Source organism: Aquila chrysaetos, chromosome 4 (genome assembly GCF_900496995.4).
Source record: "Aquila chrysaetos chrysaetos chromosome 4, bAquChr1.4, whole genome shotgun sequence".
Lineage (NCBI taxonomy): Eukaryota > Metazoa > Chordata > Aves > Accipitriformes > Accipitridae > Aquila > Aquila chrysaetos.
In genome coordinates this window covers 37,138,440-37,164,241 of record NC_044007.1, presented here as the reverse complement: position 1 = coordinate 37,164,241, position 25,802 = coordinate 37,138,440, and the positions used below count along the sequence as shown (strand labels likewise).

General features: G+C 38.9%; 1 protein-coding gene across 2 annotated transcripts in view; it reads left to right on the top strand.

Moving 5' to 3' along the window:
- SULF1 (sulfatase 1) overlaps positions 1-25,802 on the top strand; it is a 123,669-nt gene that overhangs the window by 9,173 nt on the left and 88,694 nt on the right. Inside the window, exons 1-2 of one of the 2 annotated variants that reach the window (XM_030012642.1) lie at positions 13,683-13,731; positions 15,965-16,062. The gene's annotated coding sequence lies outside the window, so the exon portion shown is untranslated. Of the gene's footprint in view, positions 1-13,682; positions 13,732-15,964; positions 16,063-25,802 lie in introns of those variants that run through there. The other variant, XM_030012641.1, reaches the window with a different exon arrangement.

Genomic DNA, 25,802 nt, shown 5'->3' with positions numbered 1-25,802 from the left:
GAGGTGTTGAAACTAGTACGTCTCTTTTTTAGGTCTCTTCCACCCTGTGCAGCTCACATCTAATTTCCCTTTTCACTAAATTTCTCTGCAAACTTTTCCTCTCCACAAATTTTGCACCTTTTTGCACCTCAGCAACTTGTGAAGGGTTTGAGATGCAGTATAACCATATCTCAAGAAATAGGTCTGTGTTACAGGTACTTGTTTTGGTCTTGGGTACCATGGATACCTTTAACAGAAAAGAAGTCAATCAAATCCTGTGAATCCTTTAGAGTGGAGAATAGTTGCCACTGCTGGAAGAAAATGGTCTCCAAAAGCCAGGTAAAAGAAGGACATGGCAGCCAGAACTGATGTCCATGCTGTCTTGGACACGTGACATTGTGCAACCATATCTTCACATTGTCCATTTTGAGGAACCCTGTCTATCTTGTATGTAAGCCTGGAGAATTCAGTGCTCTTTCTGGCAGCTGTACAGCATGAGTAGTGTGAGAATATCATGTGTACTTTGTGTATTCTTCCTTTTGTGTGCTGTGTAAGAATCCTTGTTTGTTGTCAGAAACCCACAAGGTTATTGGAGAGTCATGTGCAACAGTGATTCAGCCATTCTACATTTGCTGCACTAATACAGCCCTATACTGAAGCCTGAACTGTGACGCTAGTACTACCATGACAGTGGAAAAGAGGCACAGACATGTGGAGCACCAGTGTGTTGAATGTGGTAGCTATTTGAACTATTCACTGTTTTTTTAGTCTCCAACCACCTATAGCTGCCAGAACTGCTACTCTTCCCTGCCTGCAATAGAAGAATATGCTGGGCCTTTCAGTTTGGAATTGATCTCAGTAATGCATGTATTTATGGGTCTGGGGTTTTTTTGAAGTCATACCTTACTGTCAAACAACTCATCTTTAGAAAAAGTGTTGCAGTTAGTTTGGATGAGAGCCTAACACAGGGCAGACCAGGTCTCCAAGAATGCCTCACCCATCTCTTTCAGACACCTTGCTGAGTCACATCTGGTATGAAATGAGGAGCCCATGTCTCAGCTCTTATCTTTAAAGCTCTGTGTGGGCCACTCTCATTGTTCAAAGAAGGTCTTTGCCCCGCTTCATCATGAATCATCAACATCTACACTTAACAGGAACAATGTTACTGAACAATGGAGGATGAAAATTCAGGTGGGCAATAAACTGCCATGCTGACACTATAGATACAAGCATCACAAATGAGTCTGAGTGAATAGGCAACTTCTAAATCAGACAGAGTAGGAGTCTGAATCATGGCTGATAGGTCTCCTGAAGGAATGTAGACCAGATTTGGTGAGTGGAGGATGGAAAGAAAATACATTGTCTCCCTCTCTCAGTGGCATTTCAGTGTGCTTCTTGCACATACCTATTCATCCTTCCACATATCAGTCTGCTCAAAGGTTTACTTATCTTTTCTTCCAGGAGAAATCCTGAGCACAGTATTGCACAATTCAACATTTCTAGGGCATTTACCATGTATCGTATTCTATTGTCCAATACGTATAGTTGCTGTACTGGATGTGGGGAGGTGGTAGTGTCAAAGAGGAGCTAATCTGTTTTCTCAGCAGTTTGGAAATGACATACCTGGAGACCTTAATTTTGGTCTTAGTTTTTTGTAGTGCTGCAAGAAAATTCTTTTTTCCTTAGAAGCCTCATGTAAAACAAAAATCTTCTACTTTGGTAAAGCCACGTATGCCCTGGGAACTGTTCAGCTTAAAGTACATGTACATGGAAGTATGCAGGATGGAAGATTACCTTCTGCACCACATACTATAAAATTTGCAAAGGCTAAACTTATGTCCCCTTCATATTTTTCCCCATTTTGTATACCATACATGAACTGTTTTCCATTTATGCTTTTATCTTTTGATTTTCCTACTTGAAGATCTTGTGTTCAATGCTGTCAGGAAACTACTTTAAATGAAAGTGTGGAGTGATGTGGAATAGTTTTAATGAAAGCCAAAAGAATGTGAACTTAATCTGTTTCATAGGAAGTTTTTTTTCTGTTCTGTCCTGTGCCCTGCTTAAACACATTGGCCTTTTTTGACCTTTTTCTTGATGAAGGTTAAGTGGGAAATATCTTGGCTGCAGCCTTTCCAGCTTAACCAGACTTTCCATAGTTCATGTTTACTTTCCCTGCTATGGGCATTCATGTTTCCTGAATCAAAATTGTTAAACTGGATATTCAGAGAGAAGTTAATAGCTTGTGGCAATGATGATGAAGTGTCAAGCCTTCGTCTCTCATGTCTCTAACTCTATTTTGGTAGTGATGATTTTGCCAGCCCTATTGCTAGAGATTAACAAATCTCAGGAGCAAATCTCTGTTTGATTAATGGGTTCCTCCCAAGCATCTTCTTTGTTGGCATTAAGAACAAATGTAAAGAATTCCTACACTTGCAATTTATGAACATCGATTGCATTGCTTCTGCAAAAACCTAGAAATGTTGCTATGTTTTCCATCTCTATCTGGGCATCTCTTGCACCTACTGTAACATACACAGAGTGAGACAGAGTGCTCTCAGCTAGTGAGGAGGCTATTGCCTGCCCTTGGTGTGCTGGCTTCAAAATAACTTTGGCAGTCTCCCTGCAAAACAGTTTCAGAGAAAGCAGGATCTATGTCCTCAGGACGCTGCTGCTTTTTATGGAAAGGCTGTTGTGTTCTTCAGTTGTCATACTCTTGAGAGGAGAAGAGCTTGGTCTGAACCTCTGTCTTGCCTTCAGTCCCAGCAGTACCCATGGCAGAATTTTGCTGTTTGGGATGTTTCCATTTGTTATTCGACAGCAAATTGTGCTCCATGGAGCTTTGCTATGAGAGACACCACAATGTGCAGAGACAGTGTGAGAGCTGATTTTGTAGTGCAGGGAAAGAACCAGCCATTCTTTAACCTCAGATTTCATTCTGGTTTAGTTCTCAATTTAATTGAGCCACCTTTTCCCCTCACAAAACACAATCACGTGATTAGCACTCTGTTCTTCCATAAATAATCTGAATAGGGATGTTCAAGTCAATTCTTTATCCCTCTGTCAAGAATAAGGAAAGTTACCCTTTCCTGTGAAGAAAAGACACTCTCAACCAGGCTCCTCACAAACATATTTAAACATTTCATATACTCACAGAATGATTACAGGAAAATTCAGGTTGGAAGGGACTCAGGAGGTCTCAGGTCCTGCTCAAACTAGGCTCAGCTATGAGATCAGATCAAGAGCTTTATCCAGTTGGATCTTGAAAATCCCAGAAGATGGAAAGTACACAATGTCTTGGGCAACTTGTTTTGCTACTTGACTTTGTCATAGGGAAGAAGTTTGCTTTTATTCATATCCAGTTTGACTCTCTTTTGTTTCAGTTTATGCCCATTATCTCTTGTACTCCGGCCATGCACCACGGTCTCCTGACAGAGCCTGGTTCGATCTGCTTTATAACCTCATTACAGGTACTGGACATTTGCTGTGAGGTCGCCCCAAAGCCAGCTCATCTCCAGGCTGAACAAGCCCAATTACCACAGATTCTCCATCCCTCGACTATCTTGATGGCCCTCCACTGAACTTATTCCAGTTTATCATTGCTGTTCTTGTACTGTGGGCCCCCAAAGTGGGCACAGTGCTCTAGATGCCATGTAATGAGTTCTGAGCAAAAGGAGATGATAACTTCTCTCAATCTACTTGCTATTCGGCTGTTAATACAGCCCAGGATGCTGTTGGCCTTCTGTGCTCCCTGAGCACATTGCAGGCTCATGTTCAGCTTGCTGTCTAACATGACCCACAGGTCCTTCTCAGCTGAGCTGCTCACGAGCCAGTCCATCCCCAGCCTGTATCACCGCAAGGGGCCCTTCCTTCCCAGATGCAGGACTTAGCATCTGTCCTCACTGAATTCCATAAGGTTTCTGCTGGCGCATTTCTCAGCCCACCTAGGTATCTGTGAATGGCAGCCCTCTCTCGAGGGGATGCACTGCTCCCCTCAGTTTGGTGTCATCCTCAAACTTGATGACAGTTGCTTATTTTGCTTGAAACACTTGCCCTCAAGCTGTCATTTTCATTATTTACTTTGATTTAAGTTTTATTCTTGATTTTTGTCCTGGGTTTTCAGTGGCTCTGAGTAGACTGGATATTTATAAAAAACAGTATATTAAAGCAACCCTCCATTCCAGCCTCTAATCTGTTCCTGATACATGCAGTTGTTCTTAATTCACCTTTTAATAGCTCTTCCAGTCACAAGGAGCTGCAGGACAAATATTTCTCCAAAATATATTCACATGGGATGGTCCTCTTCTTGTTTTTGGCCAGGTCTGTCACAGTAGACACCTTTAAGAAGATCTCTTTCAAAAAAATTTTTTTCAAATTCAATGGGTTTCTGTGCAGCCCAACTAAACATAGTGTTGGAGACCGCTATTTAAAACATACAAGCTAAAACCATGCAAGAGTTTTGGTTTGAGTTTAAGCTTTACTTTCAATTATGGATTTTTATTGCCCTTTTCAGAAGTTTGAGAGGACTTTAACTGAACTGTGTGAGTGCTGAAATAGATCAGTTTCAAACAACTGCATCCCACAGTCTGGAGCCCTGAAATCAATCTTTAAAATTTTGCATCTCTTTTCATCAGTGGTATTGTTTCCTCTGAGTTCCTTACTGCTCTGGCAATGCTGCCTTCCCTCATCTTCCTGTTGCTTGAAGTTCCTCCCATAACTTCATTGTCGATTCTCAGTAATGGTGGTTCTTATATGTCTCTGTAACTTTAGAGCTGCTAATTAAAACAATCCAATTTTAGTCCAACATGATGCATGTATTGTCCTTATAAAGTTATTTTAAAATTCTATTTGTTGCTGGATAAGGAGTTAACCAACAGAGCTGAAATTTATGAATTCAAAACATACAAAGTCCAAAGCCATCCTAGTTTAGTGATTATTCTGGGTAATTTCATGTCCCAGTCAGCCTGTCTGATTTCTGCCTGAGTTTGCTCATACCTGCCCTCTTCAAAAGCTCCCTGCTGTCTGAGCTTGAGAACTTTGTGAATGGCACTGAACATTCAATTCATTCAATGCCAAGCATTTAATTAGGAACACATCTCTTCTACCAACCTCTGGTAGTATTCTAGTAAACATAATTTTAATTTCTTCTGCCAGAGTTTTGGGGCAAAATATCTGAATCACTTTTTAGAGAGAAGGTTGTTGGGCATGTAGGAGAGATCAACTGCTGACTTGTACATTATGCAAGTAATGTGACCACCTGCACCATTCAGCCAATTCTTGAATATTTAGAGTGTAATACATGTTTTCTGAAGCTCAGTCTACATCTAATCTATCTTTGTCAGAGTTTCACAGTGTGAGGAAATAAAGAGAAAGGAACTTTCATGGATTTTTACAGGGTTGTGGTAAAGGGAGAAACTTGTTTTGGATACTTGTTTATAATGTTCAGTATTGAAAATACTCAACCTGAATTTCAGTAACATTTATTTCTTAAACCCTGGTTACTGTCCTGCTATTTTTGACCTTTTCACTGAATTGAGTTGCTAGCAAGCATGGTCTGATTCAGTTTTTATCCACCCTTCTTCGCTATCCATCATCTTGTAACTTCTCATAGGTAACCAGTATGTGATAGCAGTCATCAGCACAAACCTGTTGTCCTGGTTTCAGCTGTGATAGAGTTAATTTTCTTTCTAGTAGCTGGTATAGTGTTATGTCTTGGATTTAGTATGAGAAGAATGTGGATAACACACTGATGTTGTCAGTTGTTGCTAAGTAGTGTTTATACTAAGTCAAGGATTTTTCATCTTCTCATGCCCAGCCAGCAAGAAGGCTGGAGGGGCACAAGAAGTTGGGAGGGGACACAACCAGGACAGCTGGCCCAGACTGGCCAAAGGAATATTCCATACCATATGACGTCATGCCCAGTGTATAAACTGGGGGGAAAGCTGGCCAGGGAGGGGGGGGAATCGCTGCTCGGGAACTAACTGGGCATCAGTCAGTGAGTGGTGAGCAATTGCATTGTGCATCACTTGTTTTCTATATTCCAACTCTTTTATTATTATTGTCATTTTATTATTGTTATTATTATCATTATTAGCTTCTTCCTTTCTGTTCTATTAGACTGTTCTTATCGCAACCCACAAGTTTTACCTTTTTCCTTCCAATTCTCTCCCCCATCCCACTGGGTGCAGACAAGTAAGTGAGTGGCTGTGTGGTACTTACTTGCTGGCTGGGATTAAACCATGACAGTTCATTTTGTAATGTCTCTGAAACTAACGGCTTGTCTACAATGGCATTTATTGACTTTTTAAATCAGTACAAACTAGCTTGTACAAATGCATTGAAACTGGCTTAGCATTCCTCAAATAAATGTAACATTGGACCCACACCAGCTTTGCAGCTGTATTGTAAAAGTACCCCCATAGAACAGACGTGTGTGTGACCACTGTCATCTGGGGGATGTTTCTAAATTTTTTGGAAGTGCTTTTTCAGCCACAAGATCTTTGACCATATAATGGTTGAGGACCTCCTGATCAGGATGATTGAGACACCTAAGATCTGAGAAGGCAGAGGTTTCCTTCTTGCTGGCTAATTAAGTCTACTCTTTGCTTAGCAAGGTGATGGGTCTGAAATGCAGTCTTAGACTCTGCACTTGCAGCTTGGAGGCTCAACAGGGATCTTTATTCTGCACTGATCTGTGATCTCTGATGTCTCAGAGAGATTTGAGAATCACTCCTCCCAGCTGTTGTCCTGTTAATCTCATGGAGATTAGCTGTCCCATTGCAAATAAAGCTGAATGTGCTCCATAGCATCCCCTCAACTACTCCCATCCATACCTCTGCATCTTGATGTAAATTGAAGTAGCCATTTTTAAATGTTAGTTAATACACTGGGCTATAAACAGGAAGCACTGGGGAGCTCTCCCATCAGGACAGACCTCCCATTCTGCTGTCTCTGTTAGAGGGTCAGTTACCTTGACCAGAGATGGGGGTATAGAAAATGGAACAGCTGGAAGAACTAACTTCTTAGTTTAACAGAATGTGAATTTCTAAAATCATGCATCAGGGCCTTGAGTTTTAATGTTGTCTTGATATTGTGCTATCCTGTATACCGAGTTATTAAGGGAAGACTGCTGATACCAGTTTTCCAGCTTTTATGCTTAGGAAAAGCTAACAATGTACAACACAAAAGCTGAATGGAAAAAAGTATACTCAAGTGTTTTAAGATCTAAAATAGCTTTTATAACTAAGAGCTTTTGCAGTTCTTCATATTGCTGGAGAAACTCAAAAGATGTATGTTTTAAAAAAAATCTCCTTGGAAGAGGAGACTTAATGTAGCGGAAGCTTGACTCTAATCTAATTTACATTTTGTGAGTAGGACATGGAAAAAGATTGTGTTAGTAAGAACTAGTTCCACCATCATGTTTTAATAAGGGAAGTGAATGTTTGTTCTCTGTGTGCATGTGTGTGTGTGCGCGTGGGAGGCTCAACAACAGAAGTAAATCCCTGTATCCCTTGCGTTAGTATTTTTAACTTAGTTTTCACTCTTTTGGACATATTTTACTTCAGGAATTTCCCATTTTTCAGTTTATGATAAGGACTTCCATTAGTGTAATTACACAGGTATGAGAGAAGCAGTACAAACTATAGCTCCCATCCAATCCACGAGTTCTTTTGCCTCCATATTTAATCTAGCTATGCCAATATGGTGACGTAAGATTTCAACAGAAGAGGGTATTTTTTCCTGAGGAACAAAATTTACTAGCATTCTGTGTTATACAATGTACTGAGGATGCAAAATGTCTCTGGTTAGACTGACAAGTCACCTTTTAGACTGATAAAAATGTATTCCAACTGATTGCTAAAGCAGTGTTGCTTAAGGATAATGGTGTAACAGATACAAATTCATCCCATAATCCCTTTAACCTCAGTAAATATATTGCAAATGTTTAGTGTCTATTGTGGTAACATAAAGCAGAAGTCTTAATTAGTCTAAACAAAACAAATACATAGGAGAGTTTTTAAGTGTGTTTCCAATTTCAGAAAAATTTCTCATAGATTTGCCTTATTATTTTTTTTTTCACATCTTGAATCAGACATGAGTAAATGTGTTTGTATGTATGCGTTTTCCCCAAAGGACTGAGAAGAATGTCGTGTGAGAATTATCTTTTCCATTCACAGTCATGCTGCTATTTGGTCACATTTCAATCCACTGGAAGAAAAAAAAGAAGGTGGGGGAATTGAAAGCACAACAGAACTGCTTAAATGAGTCCAAACTTCAATGGTGCTGCAACCCTTAACAGAAGGCAGAGCTCAGTTGTGTCTATGGAATGGTTCCACATTTCTCAAAAAAAAAAAAAAAAAAAAAAAAAGCAATGACATTAACAAGATAACACAAAAGATTTATTACTTATCATTATTTTCATTTCTTTTTCAAGTAAACTTGTGCATTCTCAAAATCAGAGAGGCAAAGTTTCCAGCAAGTAGTCTTCCTTGCCTCCTTCCTTGCCTTCACATGTTTCACTTTCCTAAATTGCTCCTTAAATACTTAGGTTAAGGTCATCTTGCTTTTTGATTCATTGATTGTAGTGACATTGTTCTTTATGTTCAGAAGGCGATAAGGAGTAGTCAGGTTTCAAGTCACAGTGACTTTGTTATTTTAAGTGCTGAAATATAGGAAAAGCCTGCTTTTTTTAAACCCCTGAGTTATTTTTTCTCTCTGAAGCAACCTTGTCTGTAGTTTGTGTTTCTCGCTAAACAAAAGGCTGTATTTGGCTGCTGAAAAAACAAATCTGCCAGAACAGTAAGGCAAAGGGAGATGCTGATATTTTATCAACTAAGAAAGCACACACATAACTGGGGGCTCGTTAACCCTCATCAAGTCACATCTAAGAAATTTCCTGCTCCATCTCCCCCTTCATGTATTTTGAGTATGGGTTAACATTTTAAGTCTATTTTGGGGCTGCTAGAGCCTCACAAATACTTAAACTGAGATACCTATCCTTTAAAATGCAAATTTTTTGTTTTCTTCTCCCACAATTGCATAGCAGAAACACAGGAATACCTTACACCCTGAGGAGTTATAGCAGTTTGTATAAAAGTCGTTTTTGAGGAATAAGTGCCTGTCAGGTTCAGGCTATTTCAAGAAGCTTCTACCACCTTTTTGCTGTTTTGAAGATCAGCCATATTTGTTTCCACTTTCCTCAGTGGTTAACTCTACTGGAATAATGATAATGGGAATATCCCCTAAGCCTATACATCTATTCAGTATTGGTACACTTACCAAATCAAATGTTTTGGTTAAATCAAAGTGGGAAAAACTGCAAGTTAAATGTAAAGTGGCTTGCTATATGAGAGCTGAATTGAATCTTTTCTCTTATTTTAGAATATTATATTTTTATTGCCTACTACTTTGGTCTTATTGTATTTTTACTTCACTACACTTAATGGTCAAATTTTTGGTTTGGCTTTCTACTTGTAATTTAGAAAGCAGAATTTGGTCTTTGTTCTTTTGAAGTGTAAGAGTTGTGTCATTTTCTCACTAGCTAGCTAAGCACTTGGAAGCAGACTTGAATCCTACAGCCAGTGCATTTTTACAGTGTAGCAAAATAGATTCATGCATCAGGCTAACACATTTTTCCAAATGGAGAGTCAACTATTATGGCAATTTTTTAGTCATATCTACCAAAATCATGATGAAAACTTAAATGCACAGTCTTGTTTTCTCAGGAAAAAAAATTTATATAGATTAGTTTTATTTAATTTAAGGGTTTTGCTCATAACTGTTAAAAGCAGTATTTCACAATTCAAGAAGTTGACACCAAGAAGTTTTCTTCTGCACTGTTTCACCCAGAAATGGGTAGCAGAGGTCATTTTATGACTGGTGCTGGACTGCCCCTTGCATGTCCAGTATATTTATGATGGAAGTTCTTTTAGCAAGGAATCTTTAGCAGTAAGTGATAGAAGCTCTTTTGCAATTAGTGTACTGAGATAATCCCACAGAGTTATGAATATCTAGAAGCATATGAGATCAGTTTTAACCGTCACTGTTTTGCAAATAGATGTTGTATTGATCTGCATAGGCTGCTCCATTGTTTTTTTAAACAACAGATATTTCCATTGTTACGGAAATACTGCTGAATGAGTGGTGAAGTCAGTAATGTTCATAAGTTGCTGGCATTAGGTGCCTTTTTACTACTCTGTCTTCTGAATCTATTATGAGCAAGGCTGGACGGCACCATAACGGTGCCAGGCAGTGGGAGAGCTCTGTGTATGCTGGAGCTCCCTTATGTGTCACTTAATGGAGCTGCAGTTCTGAGAAATATTAGGATATATCCTTATTCAGAAATACTTCTTGCAGTGCCTACTGAAGGCAATGAGAAGTACAAGGCCAGAGGAGAATCGAACACTTACATAAATTGTGGTTGCTTGGACTGCTCTGCAATCATGCCTATAGATGGTCCAGCAAAAAAGTATTGGGTAACTGGAATTGGATTCTCTTGTCCATTTATTGGCATTTGTGAAGTCAGCCACCAAGGTCATTGTGTTTTCAGTGAGTTACAACTGCAATCATCTTGCACTTGTAACCTGTATATAGAGTATTTAAACCCTGGAAATGCAAAAGCACTTTATGCACACAGAAATCACTGAGTTCTCCACTGGAATACAGTTGTTTCTAAGTGAAATGGGAAGCTGCTGCCTAAGGACATTCTTTATACAGCGTTGGTCTGAGAAAGTAATGAACATGTCTCTGGCTGAGTCTGTAGAAAGATGTGGGTCTAGTATTTTCCTGTTTTCTGAAAGACCTCCCTTCTGGCAAGAAACTGAGTACGTAAATTCAGGACTGACTCAGAGATGGAGTGAATCACACACAAGCTCCCGCAGTCCCTCGGGTCTTCCTCGGAGGCTTTGTGACTGTTTCTTTTGTGAACTTAAATAAGATCATTGCAGCCCCAGGACATGGTAACAGTCATGTATTACCACTTCTGGAATTATTTGGAAAACTCTTTATCACCTATATGTCCCAGGTATGGAAAAAGTCCTGCACATAGTAAACCCTCCTATGTTTTACTGGTTATCTGTGTTACATAGGAAGGATTTCTCTCACTGTCACACATACACCTACACTCCTCCAAATTCCCAAACAATACGCCATCCAGCAGTATCTAAACACCTGCTGTTCAAAGGCAGAACAGTAAATAGTGATCTTGCGTTACAGCATGCTGTAAGTCTTTGTCATCGTGGGATGCTGTTAAGGCTCCATCTGTACCACAGGTTGGAAATGTGTGGTGGCAAGGTTCCTGACTAAGACTGTATTCAGAATTTAGGTAGTAAATGGTGCACAGAAACCTGAAGAAGAAAAATGAAAATGCTCCTGCAATTTCTTTAAACGCAGCAGCATTTAAAGAAAATAATGAGTCCTTTTTCCATAGAATAAAATTATGGAATAACATCCTCTCTAATGTTAAGTCATAATGAACTCGTTTGTGCACCTACTGGAAAGTATTGTATTTTCATATGCTCATGAATGTGGAAAACAGGGATCTGGAAACTTTGACAATGGTAGCTACCACCTCCATGTGTCTTTTTCTGCTCTGTAATGCCCACTAAAGTAAATGGAAAGATTCCTGTTGATTCCAGCACTATTGGAGTCTTTCTTCTGTATATCATCCAATGCCTTACTTCATCGTCACTCTGCTTCATCATCCACTATTTTTACCCTTTTGTATGTGTAGATAAAATGGTTCCTAAAGCCAATGTTTCACTCCAGTTGGTGCTATTAGGTGATTCCTGATTTTGCCTTATCACATGTACTTGAAACTAGCGTCTTAAGTGCAGTGGTGAGCAAGAAGGAAGAGGTAAAAAAATCGTGGATCTCTCACAATGAAAGAAGGAGGTATTTTAAACAGAGAAAAAAAGAGCTTTTGTTGTACACATGCAGTCATCCTATTGATTGTGAACAGGGATGATTTGAGGATTGTTTTTAAGCATCTTCCCTCTGTTTCATTTGCTGTTCTAACCATTGTTTTCTCCATTAGCTTATTTTAATCTTGATGATTTGTTTTCTTTATTTTCTTTGCTATTACATTCTTGGCCATTAGAAAACACTTCCCTTCCAAAAGTTCTTTGCCCAATTTGTTTCCCATAACAACAACAATAATAGGAAAAAAATACTCTTTTTCATAGGAAGTTAAGGGCCAAAATCTATCCTTTGGTACTTACATGCAGTCACCCTTTCAGTGGGATTTGCACTCATGTAACTGAAGCTAAAAAGCTGGCTTATGAATCACAGCCCACCCCTCCACATAACTACAACAGATAACTGTAACAAAACATAGTAAGACCATTTATGTTTCAAAATTGAGTGAATAATTTGATTAATCATCTTCTAGTGTTTACATACCTATCCCTTCTTTGCATCCTCTCGTACTGTGACTGATAGCTAATCTTTCATTGCATCATGTGCTTGAGACTTGGTTTCGTTAATACAGTAAGTGGAAAAACCATGTCAGTTGTGATTTCTTGGCCTTTCATTATATCACAGATTTTGCTGGAGGAAATAATTGCTGTAACACTAGTGTGCATTCAACCAATGCCCCCTCCTGTGGGAAGGGACCTGGTGCACTCACCCATCCCTCGCACTGGTCACCTAGGAGTTATTGCACTCAGAAGGTCAGCAGGGCATTGCTGGCTCCTATGATGTGGTCAAAGGAGGGCTTATGTGGCCATTGGGACAGATAAGTTGTGTTGAGTGTGATTGACTATGAGAGTGCTTTTTTTAAATCCTAGCCTCTTGGCTCAAGCAATACACATGCCCAAGAGTGCTAAGGGTATCCAGAGAGAAAGGCAAGTCTTCATTAGTTGCCCATAACTTTATGTGACATTAATGGTGAGCAAAAAGGTTCAATGGTAGCTAGTGAGAATGACAAAGAAACCCTTCAGTCTGATTATCCTAGCTATTACAGCACTGCTAAAAAATTGGAAATCGATCAACAAAAAATACATTATTAAAAGCTGGAGAAACCAATCTTTCAAAGAAAGAAAGCCAAAACCGCATATTAGGTAATACAATAATAACGTTATTTTTCATTTCTGCAATTATTTCATAGCTATGTATTTTTGTTGTACTTTAGGAGTGTTCAATCTAGATTCTGGGCTTAAATTTTCAAGGTGAAATACCAGAAGACCTATTGGTTTTCACAGCCACTACCAACTTGAAAACCTAACAGCACATTGGTTTGTTTTTTGATTTATTAGGAAGCAGTCTTAACTGAACTTACTGGCTGGAATCTAAATAAGTCTTGCTGGATTTCTGCTTTGCACCTGTGGAATCAGCTTTAGAGAGCTACTGCCCTCTGTAGATGCTGTACACTATCAGTATAACCTTCTCAAGAAAAGAATTAAAGAAGAAAGAGAATTGTTGACAAATTAAGAAAATTGCAGTAGCAATGTACTTTGCTGTAACCCTTCCCTGCTGAAATTAGAGGCAATAATCCCAGTGAGGCTTATGGGACAGCTCAAAAAACCATTACGCTATGCAATGTCTTTCTTATTGTGTTGGGATATATTCCTAGAAATAATGTATAGGTAAATGCAAGTGATTTGTTTGGGTTTTTTCGTTAAAAATATTATTAAATTTATTGCTTAGAAATTGTTGTAACTTTCTATTGGTTTATTTATTACAACAAGCAAAAAAACCTGAACTGAGGAAGAGTGGAAAAATAATGACAATATTTCTTTCTTGCATAAGAAAAAGGTAAGATTTAGAGGACCTTAATATTGCAAGTGCATATTTATAGCATAATAATAACTATGAGGTAATTTGTTAAGCTCCCAAATACTGGCAGCTTTTTATTTAAACTTACTCAGACCTTCACAGTTCTGGCCAGTGATTTAAAATTCACAATCCTTTCAGATTAACTGAAACAATGAGTCCACTGCCAGGCACTGTATAGACCACTGTTTTGACCTGTTCTGCATTAGAGAAGCAAAGGTTACATTTCATTTTGCAGCAGCATATTAGGGGTGTATGTATTTCAGTTTCCTCTATTTACGCTATCTCCCTTTTGGGTTTGTTGAGGGAGGGTTCATTCTTTCTTTTCCTTTTTCCTCCCCCTCCATTCTCTGGAAGCTATAAATGCCCCAATTTTTCCTTGGATTTCTTTTTTTTTGGTCACAGGTACCCAGCTGTGCATGAAATAATGCTCCCCATATGTGTTCATTGTTCCCGTTGCTGGTGTCTGTGCAAGTCACCAGAGTTTTCCTAATAAGGTTGGGTTTGACCTTCAGAAGTTCTCAAATGATGAATCTAACTGCGTTCATTATCCTCAAAACAGATAGACTTCCTTGCCACTGCCCTTATAAAACAGCTGTAAGAAACAGTAAAGCATGCTTGTTCCAAAACCAAAGTCAAGCCCCAGAGCTGTTCAAGAGTGCGTAAGCATTAGGCAGCCAGGCTTTGGCTGGCCCTTCCCAGAAGGGTGGTGCGCCAGATGGAGAGAGGTCCCGAAGAAGGGGAGCAGACAGACTGACAGAGAAAGAGACTTCATAACAGAGGAAACTAAAGCCTAGAGAGAGGCCCTTTTGACGGACAGGCTGTCTTAGGCAGGAAAACCCTGTCCGGTGGCTTTAGTGTGCCTGTGTCCAAGGCAAGGGTTACATGATGTATGTGCTGACTGCTGGGGTGGTGGCCCCCAGTTCTGCTCCTTCCTTGGGACAGTGCTGGCAGCAGCGTGACAACACAGGGAGCCAGATGACAGAGCCAACCCATCTGAAAACTAACCCACTTGCTGGTTTGCTGGTATGTTTTTGGCTGGCAGTATTAATACTTGGTCAGATCGCTTCTTTCACCTGGCTCCCCTCAACCCCAGGAGCGTGTGTGCTGGCGCACTCTGGAGAGACACACCGCCAGGATGGGAGGGGAAGGTGACGTCTCTTCCGTCAGAAGCCTGTGACTAGATGAGGCTAAGGGAATGTGAAACTACAGCTCATGCCAACAAAATATTTCCTGTCTTCATGAAAATAAATGAAACAGCTCTTTTTCTGTCGTTGAAACTTTCTCCTGACTGGAGTCACCTATGAGATGTTGCATCTTAATAGTGGCTCAGGTCAGAAGAAGAGAAAGTAGATATGGACCAATTGGTTTTTGTCAAAGGAAGAAGATGATGTAATATAGCAGATACTGGTAGTTACATTTTAGTTGCCTAAAGACAAAATGGGCTTCTTTGTGCTGATTTAAACATGATTTCATTATTACCTCATTTTAGAAAAGAACAAATAAATGAATGAACAATTATGAAAGCCGAGACAAGTATCTCTAAAACTGAAAATTTTATTAAAATATTACAAATATTCTCAGAAAATATCCTGACAAGTTACAGAACTTAGTGATGGACATCTAGCTATTTGAACCATCCATTGGAATCTGAGGCTGGAGATGTAAAAATTGTGTTAGCCAAACAGTAAGACTACGCTTAACTTGAAGGTATACATTTCTGTTAAATTTGATAGAGCTTGCCCACAAGGAATACAAAAGGAAAGCACTTTCATGTGATTTTGACAGCTAAATAAAATATAGCTTATCATTTCTGTATGGTTATTTTACAGTAGTAGAATTTTTTTTTTTTTTCTCATGTAGAAGAACATCTGCTTTAAGTTTTCTCGGCTGTATTAATGCACTGAAAAAGCAGGTACACATTGATAGGTACTTTAATAATGAACAAAACACAAGGAAGTCAGGATCTTTAAAAATTAATGTGTGCTCTCTAATGTTTCAATTATTTTAACGATGGCAGCTTGCTGACTTGTAAGCAAGGTAATTAGACATGGATAAACTTGGTTCTTCAGAGTGATTCAGCAAAGTAAATAGGAATGAATAAGTTTAGTTTCGCAAACAAATTCTAAATCCAGCATGAACAGAGCTTGTGTTACAACTAAAATGTGTGATTCCTAGCAGCTCTAAGTATTAATGTGTTTTCCCCTTTTTGCAGGTTTTGCCTATAATAAATTCACTGAGCAAGACATACAGACTTCTGTCCAATGCTATGAAAATTAACCAAGGCACATTAACTGCAGGAAATCTTCAAAGGTACAAAAATAAAATGCTTATTCAGTAATTAATTAAACCAAACAAGCCATCAGCATGTGCTACATAGCCTAAGTATTATGTCAGGTCAATAATTAAGCCGTAGTAAATCTTCTGGAGGTTCTATTCTGCCAAACTTTAAAGGCTCAAGACTAACCCAAGGACCCTTAACATTTTAGTGAGCCAGTAAATGATTACACAGATAGCGTCTCAATCCAACGTTTGCTACTATTAACTTTCTATTTTTTAAGACATCCAGAAATTGTATGTTTTGTGGTTGTTGAATAACATCCTGTGAACAAAATGTATGCCTTTCTTGAGCCTATGAAAAGGAATATTTTATAGGCTTGAGTTATGCCAAGATTAAAGTGCACTTTTCCTGCAGAGACAGATATACATTAAGCAAAAAGTAATGGTTTGGAATTTTCCATTGTTTATGTGAACATGACGATTATGAAAACTTGAAGCTAATCTCACCCTATGCAGCTGGTTATGGTAAAGAAAAACACTATGCAAGCTGTCTTATGCGACTCTGCCAAAGCAATTCCAAAAGATCTGCACTAGTAATGTGCTTTCAAGGCCTGGCTGACTTTTAGGTGGAATTAGGAGGTCACAGCAAGTTGTTTGGTGACCTTGTGATGTGGGATTTACGGCACTAGGCTGAGTATCAAATCATACATCTCAACTTAACAAATAAAAATATAAAGCCACATAATAGAGCACAGAGAAGGAAGCTTGAAATGCTCTGAGATTCATTTTTTCCCTCATCTGTATTATTTTCTGTCACCTCATTTACATAAATATTTCTGGTTAAACAATTTGCAAATGCATGTGATTTAATAGCAGGTATATGTGTGGTAGAAGTAAATTTGGATTTAAAATTAAAACATTACTAGTAATGAAAGACAGCTGGTATACATCAAGTTTATTTCACGTGTGAGTCTGTATAGAATTTTGTTTGGAACCAGTTACTATTTGACATGTTAGCTCATAGTTTATTTTAATTACAGAATATTTAAATTACCAGATCTTCAGATAACGTTTCGTAACAATTAGAATTAATATAAGATTATTCAATCTGCTTTATTTTCCCTCCAGATGTGTGGCTGTATATTGGTCCCATATAAAGCACGTATTGTTTGCTTGCATACAACATATGGATATCCAGGCTGTCCTATACCATCGATCTAGTCATTATCTCCAGTACCATCCTAATGTTGTCACCGAACTTTATCTAAATTTTTACTAGGTTTATCTATAGGTTTATCTATATTTTTCCTAGGTTGTTCTTAAAGCGGTTAACTAGAGTAGGGCCAAGATAATGATGCCTTAGATTTCCGCAGAAGTGGAAGTAATGAAAGAATATGATTTAGATGAGTGATCTTGCTTTTGTTGAAGAGAATGAATTGGATTATTATTTGCAGTACCTTCCAGTTCTATTCAATGAAATGACAAGCGATCATTTTGGTGATGTTCCCAGTCTACCAAAGGCAGGAAGCACAAATAATCTTATGAAGGACTTTACATTGGAAGATTTCCAAGCAATTTTTGCAGATCCAAAGGTTAGTATTTTTTTTAGAAAAAAAGGTTGGACATTGTTTATCTAACCTGAAACTTTAGAGGTTCACTCTTCATTGACATCATCTGCTGTTGTAGAGACATTTCGCAAGAAAAATTTATAAACATACTTTTTCTCTGTAGATTTAGGGTCATGGTATCTCATACAATGAAACTATAACTGTGAAGTATGCATAAATGTAATTCATATTTGTCACTATTAGGAATGCCTTCAGAATATTTATTATGAAATAAAGTGTTATCACTTGCAGCATGGATAAAATACTTGGAAAGTTCCAAGAAAAATGAAAAGGCAGCTTTTTGACCTGAAGCTTAAAAATCATGTCTCTTATGTATATAATCTATTAATGACACTCTCAGTGCAAAGACTTTCCTGGCATATTATCCACTGACATTCCAAAAGCCAACTTCAGTTAATTAAGTCGAATACAACTTAACCCTTGGGGTCAGGTTTTTTAGAAATGTAGTTTCATTATTGCACACATGCATATCCCAGTCCCAGTCCTAAACAGGCTTTTGGATCCCAGCTTATTCTGGGGAAGTGTAAGAGCTTGAAAAACCCATTTCACTTCATCTGAAATGAGCATGATCTTGAAACAAGAACTGGAAAGGCTTGCATTTCAGCATTTCACTCCAGGTTTCAGGGCTTAGGAATGTGAATCTGCATGAGGGATTGATAGGTCAAGAGTACTGGGCTGACCAGTGGTGTCTCCAAGCAAGGAACCTGAGTAGATGGTCAGATGGGTCTCACAGAATAACTTGGAAATTCCCAACAGGCAGTAGATTGTTAGGAGAGGCTGGGAAGCTGAGGAACAGAGACATAGAGCAAGTGCAAGTAACATTTTTTTACAGTTCACTACATCACCCTTCATTTTACTGTAGGCACAATGAGGGCACAGTCACTGGTCTATCAGCAGAAAGTATTGCTGAGTGTCCTGCTAGAAGGTGTACAGCAGAACTGTGATCTTTTTGTAGGGTTCCTCTTTCTATGCTGTGGTATTTCATTGTTATTAGTTGTCTACACAGGATGCAGCCAAGTCATGCTGAATCTGTAATCAGGCAGCCTTTCTCTAGCCAGGATCTTGTCAAGCATTTTGATCTCCTTGTCTAGAGGCTTTTTCTTTCTCTCCTGCTAAAAGGTCACAAGGAAATACCTACCAAAAGTAGGGAAGTCCCATGGGAAAAATCCTCTGACACAGAGGTACATCTCTGTGTTGCATACACATTCATGTTCTGACATGCGCCCACACAAAGATTATCTTTTAAGGATCGTGTGCTAAGCCATTTGCTTCTGCATCCCTCCCAAGTGATCTCTGCCATCAGTGACTTTAGCTCTATTTTATTAGTATATTCCACTTCTGGAAACAAAACTGATTCATTCTCAACTCTTTTTTCCTCTCATGCTGTCAAGCTTCTCGGTTTCGAAAAGAGGATTACATAGAACGGGATTATTAGCTGAAAGATAAGGGGGTGTCCCCCTAAATGCTTTTTAGGTAATGGCTTTTAACTACAATAGATATAGCTGAAAAAATGAGATATTCCAAGGAGACACAACTTTGCCCCTTCATTTCCTCTCTGTTTTGTGACTTTCTTGCATTACTGATCTGACCTGGTAAATGAGTGCCCTTTTCATTTGGTTTTCTTTTCCATCACCCTCTCACACATAAACTTTTTCTATGTTTTTCTATATACTCCACTGATTAAGATCCAGAGGGAGTTTTTTACAGCCTGCCAATACAGCAGAAAGTCTGTGATCTTGGAGTTTTCCCTTTAGAAGCTGTGAAAGTGAAGATTCTGGGATTCACTTTTAGTATATTCATAACCTACCACATGTCACTTATACAAAGCAACAGGCAGTTGTTTGCCTTTGTGGCTGCTCATCCCTATTAAATTAGTTCACACCAGCAGAGCTCCAAAGAGGAAGTATGAGGTTTTTCTCCTTCGTTTCCTCCTGCTACTTAGTGGAAGGGGTTCTCAGCTGCTGATTGGGTTGCTTCATTGGTTTTCTTACCGGCATGTTTCTCCGCACTGCATGCCTTAATGAGGAACAGGCAGTCAGCAGTTTGGTGGGCAGTGTGCTGAGTGTATGCTCAGGAAAAGAGAGACGGGCAAGAGAAAAGTAGATCCAAAAAACTTCCTTCCCAACCTGCACCAAACTGAAGGCAGGAACTTTTGTATAAGTGTACTCTTAAGACTTCAAGATCAAGCTTTCAAAATGCCAGTCTCTGGAAGTATTTATGAACCTTTTCCCACATTTAGGTGGTGTTTTTTTCCTGTAAGAGCCAAGTCACTTCCTTCCTATCCAGTATTCAGTTGTATAACCATGCCTTCATGAAGAATTGGTGCTGTGCAAGGGCATCAAAATAAGACACGCATAGTCTGATAAAAATACTTCTAATATTTCATGTAAGGAATGTTTTCAAAGTGGATTTTGTAAAAGAATTGTATGTGTCATTATTCCCTCTACCCCTTCCAAATATTTCCATTCAAATGGATATTTAAGAAGAATGGAGGGTTTTTTCAGCCACACACTTCTACTGCCAGTAACTTCATCCAGAAGTATCTCACTGTTTTTCTTGCAAAAATTCAAAATGTCTTTATTAGGAAGTACACCTATAGCATCATTAAGATTATAATGATGATATAGTCAGGGAATGGAAAAAAAGAATACTAGAAAGAAAACTCTTTCCTGGCTTTATGTGTTGAGACCAGAATGACAAAAGAAAACAGCTAAAGCAAAACCACACAAACAAACAGAACTGCCTAATGTGACATGGGTGGTGAGATACAGTAACATTAAAACTGTAAATGCTTTTTGAGTGAAGTATATGGATAAGATTAACATTTCTTCACAGAGGACTTTTTTGGTCATCTAGAAAAAAATGACATATCTGCAACTACTTAAATCTACTTGCAGTGAGAAAAGCACTTGGACATGTGTTTATATATGTGTATGTGCTATTGACATAGCAATGAAGCAGCTTACTGACTCAGGGCCAAGAAACACTAATGGGAAAACTTCCCAGCATTTGTTGTTGCCTTGCAGATTTACAGATCTAAGACAACACTTCTTTGCTCATTGTTGCCTCAAGTTATAATCATTTTCCCTACCGCCTCCACAATCTGTTCCCAGAAAGAAAAAGAAAATGGCCTATTATCTGTGTCACATGAAGGCCTGGTAGGTTTTGGTCTTGACAAGCAACCAGGTTATGTACTAGTGAAGTGCATTTCTTCTCACCTAAAGAAATGTTGAGAGTGAGGATATTACTTCTGGGGAAGAACTCAACCATGTTTTATACTTTATTCCTCATGTGGAAGAAAAATGTATGGGTTTCCAGCCAGTTTTGCAGTTCTTAATATATAGGAGTGTGTACAGATGAGAGATGAGGGGTACATGAGAGGTTTTCTAAGTCATAACCCCCTTCTCAGCTCCTTTGGTGCTACACTGCAGTGTGAAAGCTGGTGCACTAGTTAGTTGATTAACCTGGTATTTAGAGGAATTTAGTCTCGCCTCCTTGCTCCAGTCAAGACTTCCCGTACGACAGCACTACAGTCAGTCCCGCAGGAAAAACATTGCTTCACCAGCTCACAGGAGAGCTGTGGAAATAGATACATTTAAGATTATGGAGTGCTTGGATAATGTGGTAATGGGATGCTCATAAATGCCATAGAGAAATCCCAGGCTTCATGGCTCAGCAGCTGTGTATCGCACAGTGGGCATGTCTATCTCTAGGAACTGATGTTGGAAGCTGCAGGCCACACGGGTTCTCACTGAAGGCGTTCTCAGACCCCTTGGTGAACAGGTCCAGAGCTTCTGTGGGATTTTGAAATCCTGTGAGATGTAAATTAAGATGACTAAGCCAATAAAATATAACCACTGATTAACAAAGCAGGTTTTTATAGCCATTAATTCTATATTTATAAATAGCCGGAGACATGACTGAGTGACGATGTTCAACCATGCAACTAATTGAAAGCAAATAAAGATATGATGACACAGTAATTGTAACTGAAATGAAAACATTCTTCACCAGCATTTTTAGATTCTTATACACACATTAACTTTTTCTTTTAGGTAGGAGGCCTTCCCCACAACTTTTCATAGTTTAAATAGTACCAAATTAAACCATCATGTACACTGTGTGTTCCTGAATGTTTAAAACTATGCATAACTACTGAAATCATCCAGAATACCATAAGAAAAGAAAAGAATACAGTTTTTCTATGGAAACTTGGACTTTGAATTCAGATTGCAATTTAGATAAATTTGCAAATATCCTAACTAGTGGCCATGATGCTATGGAAGTGGTGAATGGTGTTTGCAGGGCCTCATGCTTAGGTTACACTTAATTTTCCAGAAGGATTATATTCTGTGATGCTCGGAATAAACATAGTGGATGGCCTTTACACCTCAAGGTACTCAACTGGATCATGATTAATTTTTAACCTCATGAAAGAAGAGAAGTATTTTGAGAATATTTTGGTGGGGTGGTGATTTTTATATTTTCCCTGTGATTTCCCTTCTAGTCGCTACCAAGTGCTGTTGTACCACCTTCTGAATGCATGGTCTGATTCTCATGTGCACCAAAATTTTCTGCTGGGTCTCTGCTGAGAGACTTTTCTCCCAGTCTGAATATTGTATCACACACATGGCATGGGCTGGGATCAAAATAGAGAGAGATGATACAGAGGCAAAGCATGATGCTGAAATGCAGCAGCAGCAAAGATCTAACTATTAACTCAAAGGATATTACCTGGAATAGATGGCACAGGGATGTTCATAGGTGTTTGCTGGAAAAAAAGGTGATGAGAGAGAGCTGAGTGGATCTGTCTCATTCCAGGAACATTTAAAAGGTAGAACTGTTATGTTCAGGCTTTCAGACTTCTGAAAAATTTGTGGTGATTTTTATTAATGTGCAACTATGTCATAAGACCGGTATCATAAGGTTCCCATGCCTTCTGTGATTCATGATGGTTACAGTGAATGTATTAAAGTTATACAGCTTCTGCTGTCTAGCAAGCAATTTTACAAACATAACTTCTATCTTACAAATCACTAGTACTAAAGGTATATAGGCTACATTAGACATATTCTTTTAGCAAAGATTTGCTGGCTACAAACTTTAGATGCCCTGTATAGAGTTACTCATTAGATTATCACCATTATAACAACTGAGCAAGCCATTTACCTCTGGAGGACTTGCCCCACTGTATCTGACAAGAATGTAATTAACTACTGAGTTAGCACACAAGGTGACATAAAAACCTGTTTGATTTTTTAACGTTATTGGCCAGAACAAGATAACAGGGAAAAAAAAAAGACTAAACTTTTCTTCTTTTTTTGCTGTTGGATTAGTTCTGAAGTTTGTTATTCACTAAGCAAATATTGCTGAATAAGAAGGTGTCACTTTGCAAGCTGAATTTTCAGTGCAGGACAACAGTTTATGTGCATTCTTGATCAGTACGTTGAATAGCAACAAAATACTTCCATAGATCAGAGTTTCAAAATACAAACTTGAAATTTGTGTGCCTTCTATCTAAATAACAATAGATTTCTGACTCTTATGTTTCACTGACTTTTTCTTTTTTTCTTTTTGTAGACTTATGTCTTTTCTGTAAGTATAAATAAAGAAATACATTTTCAAGTAACACTGTTACTTCACTATATGAAGAAAATAAGAGGGACCATTTCAGCCAACATTGAAATGCAGCCATTTCTGGGATGTGGAATTTTATTGGTGCTAGCAAACTAAATGAGAGTTTAGTGAGGAGTAGAATGTTATGTGCTGTTAAAACTGCAGAGAAAAAGTAAGCAGGATAGAATGCAGCTACTTAAATAAAATATTTTGTATATGTCTTAGAGATGTTTATTTTAAATAATGGGTATTTTCTTTAGCTGTGTGAACTCAAATACTGTTTCTATAAAGGGAGATGTTTGACCTGCTTCAAGCTATAAAAGAAGATTTGTGATTCTCCTAAGTCCACATGCCCTAGATTAATGTTAGTGTCAAACTGATTCTACGTTAAGCTCATTTAATGTACCTCTGGGCTATAAGATGTTACTTTGCCAGCAGCAAAGGTCACGTGTTTTCAGGTATTGACAGTGCAAGGAATGACAAGTTGTTTCTGTGTTTGAGTGGATCAGGGTCTTTTTAGCATTCATTCAATGAATTTGGCAAACTGTAGCCTCTGCCCAAGAGGCCTCTCTGCCTTTGAGCATACAGCAGAGGGAATTATTAGACTTCCAGCTCTGAAATCTATAGCTTCATTTAGTTCAGACCTCCCGAAGGAATTTTTTATGCCTTTAGCTAAATAGCAAACAATTTTGAAGCTGACTTTACCTAGGTAGCAAATTTCTTCTTGATCATAAAAAGAAATTGAAAGAATCATTTATATATTTATTGTTTTTAAGCACATTTTTTGTTTAAATATATTTATGTACAGTAGGTCATACTAGCCTTACAACTGCAGTTATAAAAACCAACAGCCTCTGTGAAACTTTGCAAGCATTGGTCCTAAGGATGGAAGCCTGCTCAGATAGCTGAAACTCAGGAGCAGAGCGGAGGTGTTGCTTTCTTGGCTCCTTCCCGGGTTGTTGAGTGATGAAGCAAGTCATGTAATACCAAGATTTACACAATGTTGTGAGTCATCTTTAACAGGTAATCAGAAAATGCATTAAGCTGCTCAGATGGGAGCCTGACATTTCCCAAAGACTCACAGACTATACATGGCTTCTCCTGTACATTTTAGTGGTGAAGAATGCTCGGAGAAAAGTTTTGCTCTCTAAGGCAAAAAGCAACAAAGGGAGTTAAGGTTATGATGCTCTGGGAATAGAATTTGCTAAGTATTATCAGACACCTGCAATCTGTGTGGTAGATTTTTTTTCTCCCAGACTGGGATCTGAGCAAGGGGACGGAAACAGCTTATAGGGGATGCCAAAGCGATGGATACCCTAAATGTCTGTCTCTTGCACAAATGCAGACACTTAGGTCAGGGCTACAGTCAGGCTTCTCTGGGAAGCAGATACTTGGAGTCTGAAGTCATGTCCTTGGTCTCAGTGCTTGCTCCTTGACTGTTTATACATTATCCCAAAATTGCCACTTGATAAAGAGCAGAAAGGTCTCAAGAATGCCAGCACTCAGTCCCCACATCAAGTGATCTAACATGCAGAACCAAGCCCCCTCCTCCTCCTCCCTAGCATATGGATCTTGCCTGGAGCAGCTTTCCCAGGAGAGGTCACCATTCCCTGGTAACTGAGGAACTCTCCTGGGACTGGAGCTGGAGCTCCAGACGTCATCATGAGAGGAGGGCTCAAAGCTCAGACTTCCAGTTTTCTGGCAGATCCCCAACATCCCGTGAATTTTCCATGGCCAATATGTGCCTCACAAATCGGGCTCCTTTGGAGACTTATGCCTGTTTTGCATCTCCCAAACAGCTTTAGCTAAAAGGCAGGATCTTAGGCAATTAGTGCAACAAAGACAGGGTGACAACTGAGCAGACCCAGAAGCCTAGCATTAGGTCTCCAAGGAACTTTAGGTATCTTAAGCTGTGCAGCACGATAGGTATGGATTATTTTAATTGCTCTTCTGAAGTTAAGCTCCTAAGTTTCTCCGAAAGGGCACTGATGTGATTTGTTGCATGCTTGCTGAAAAGCACATTGGTCCATGCTATAGTGACCCAAGTACTGTTAGAGATGGTTCATTTGTTCGCATATGTGTCACAGTTCCCAGAAGTGTCCATGCAAGGGTTTAACTGAACCTGATTAACTTAATCAGCACAGACTTGTGTATGGACATGCCTTTCTCACATCTGTGCCATTTGTTTCACTGTTTCCCTTCTCACTTTCCTCTCGTCACATTTTTCCTTATCAAAGTTTCCCTAACTTTAAATGCTTCCCTGAATCTTTTCCTTTTTATTCTCTTCCCAGTTGCCTTTTTATCTTTGTAGAAAGCTGTGGAGGATGTAAAAATGGCAGATGGGAGATGAGACTAAATATGATCTGAAAATGCAATATAGTTTGCCCCCGAGCTCTTCACAGCAAAATTTGGGATCTGGACAGCTTCCTTAACTTGCTTAGCACAGCTGAACAGAGGAAGGGGAACAGGGCACTGTCAAGTATGATGGTACATTAGGTTTCTGGAGAAAGTAAAAAAGCATTATAAGGC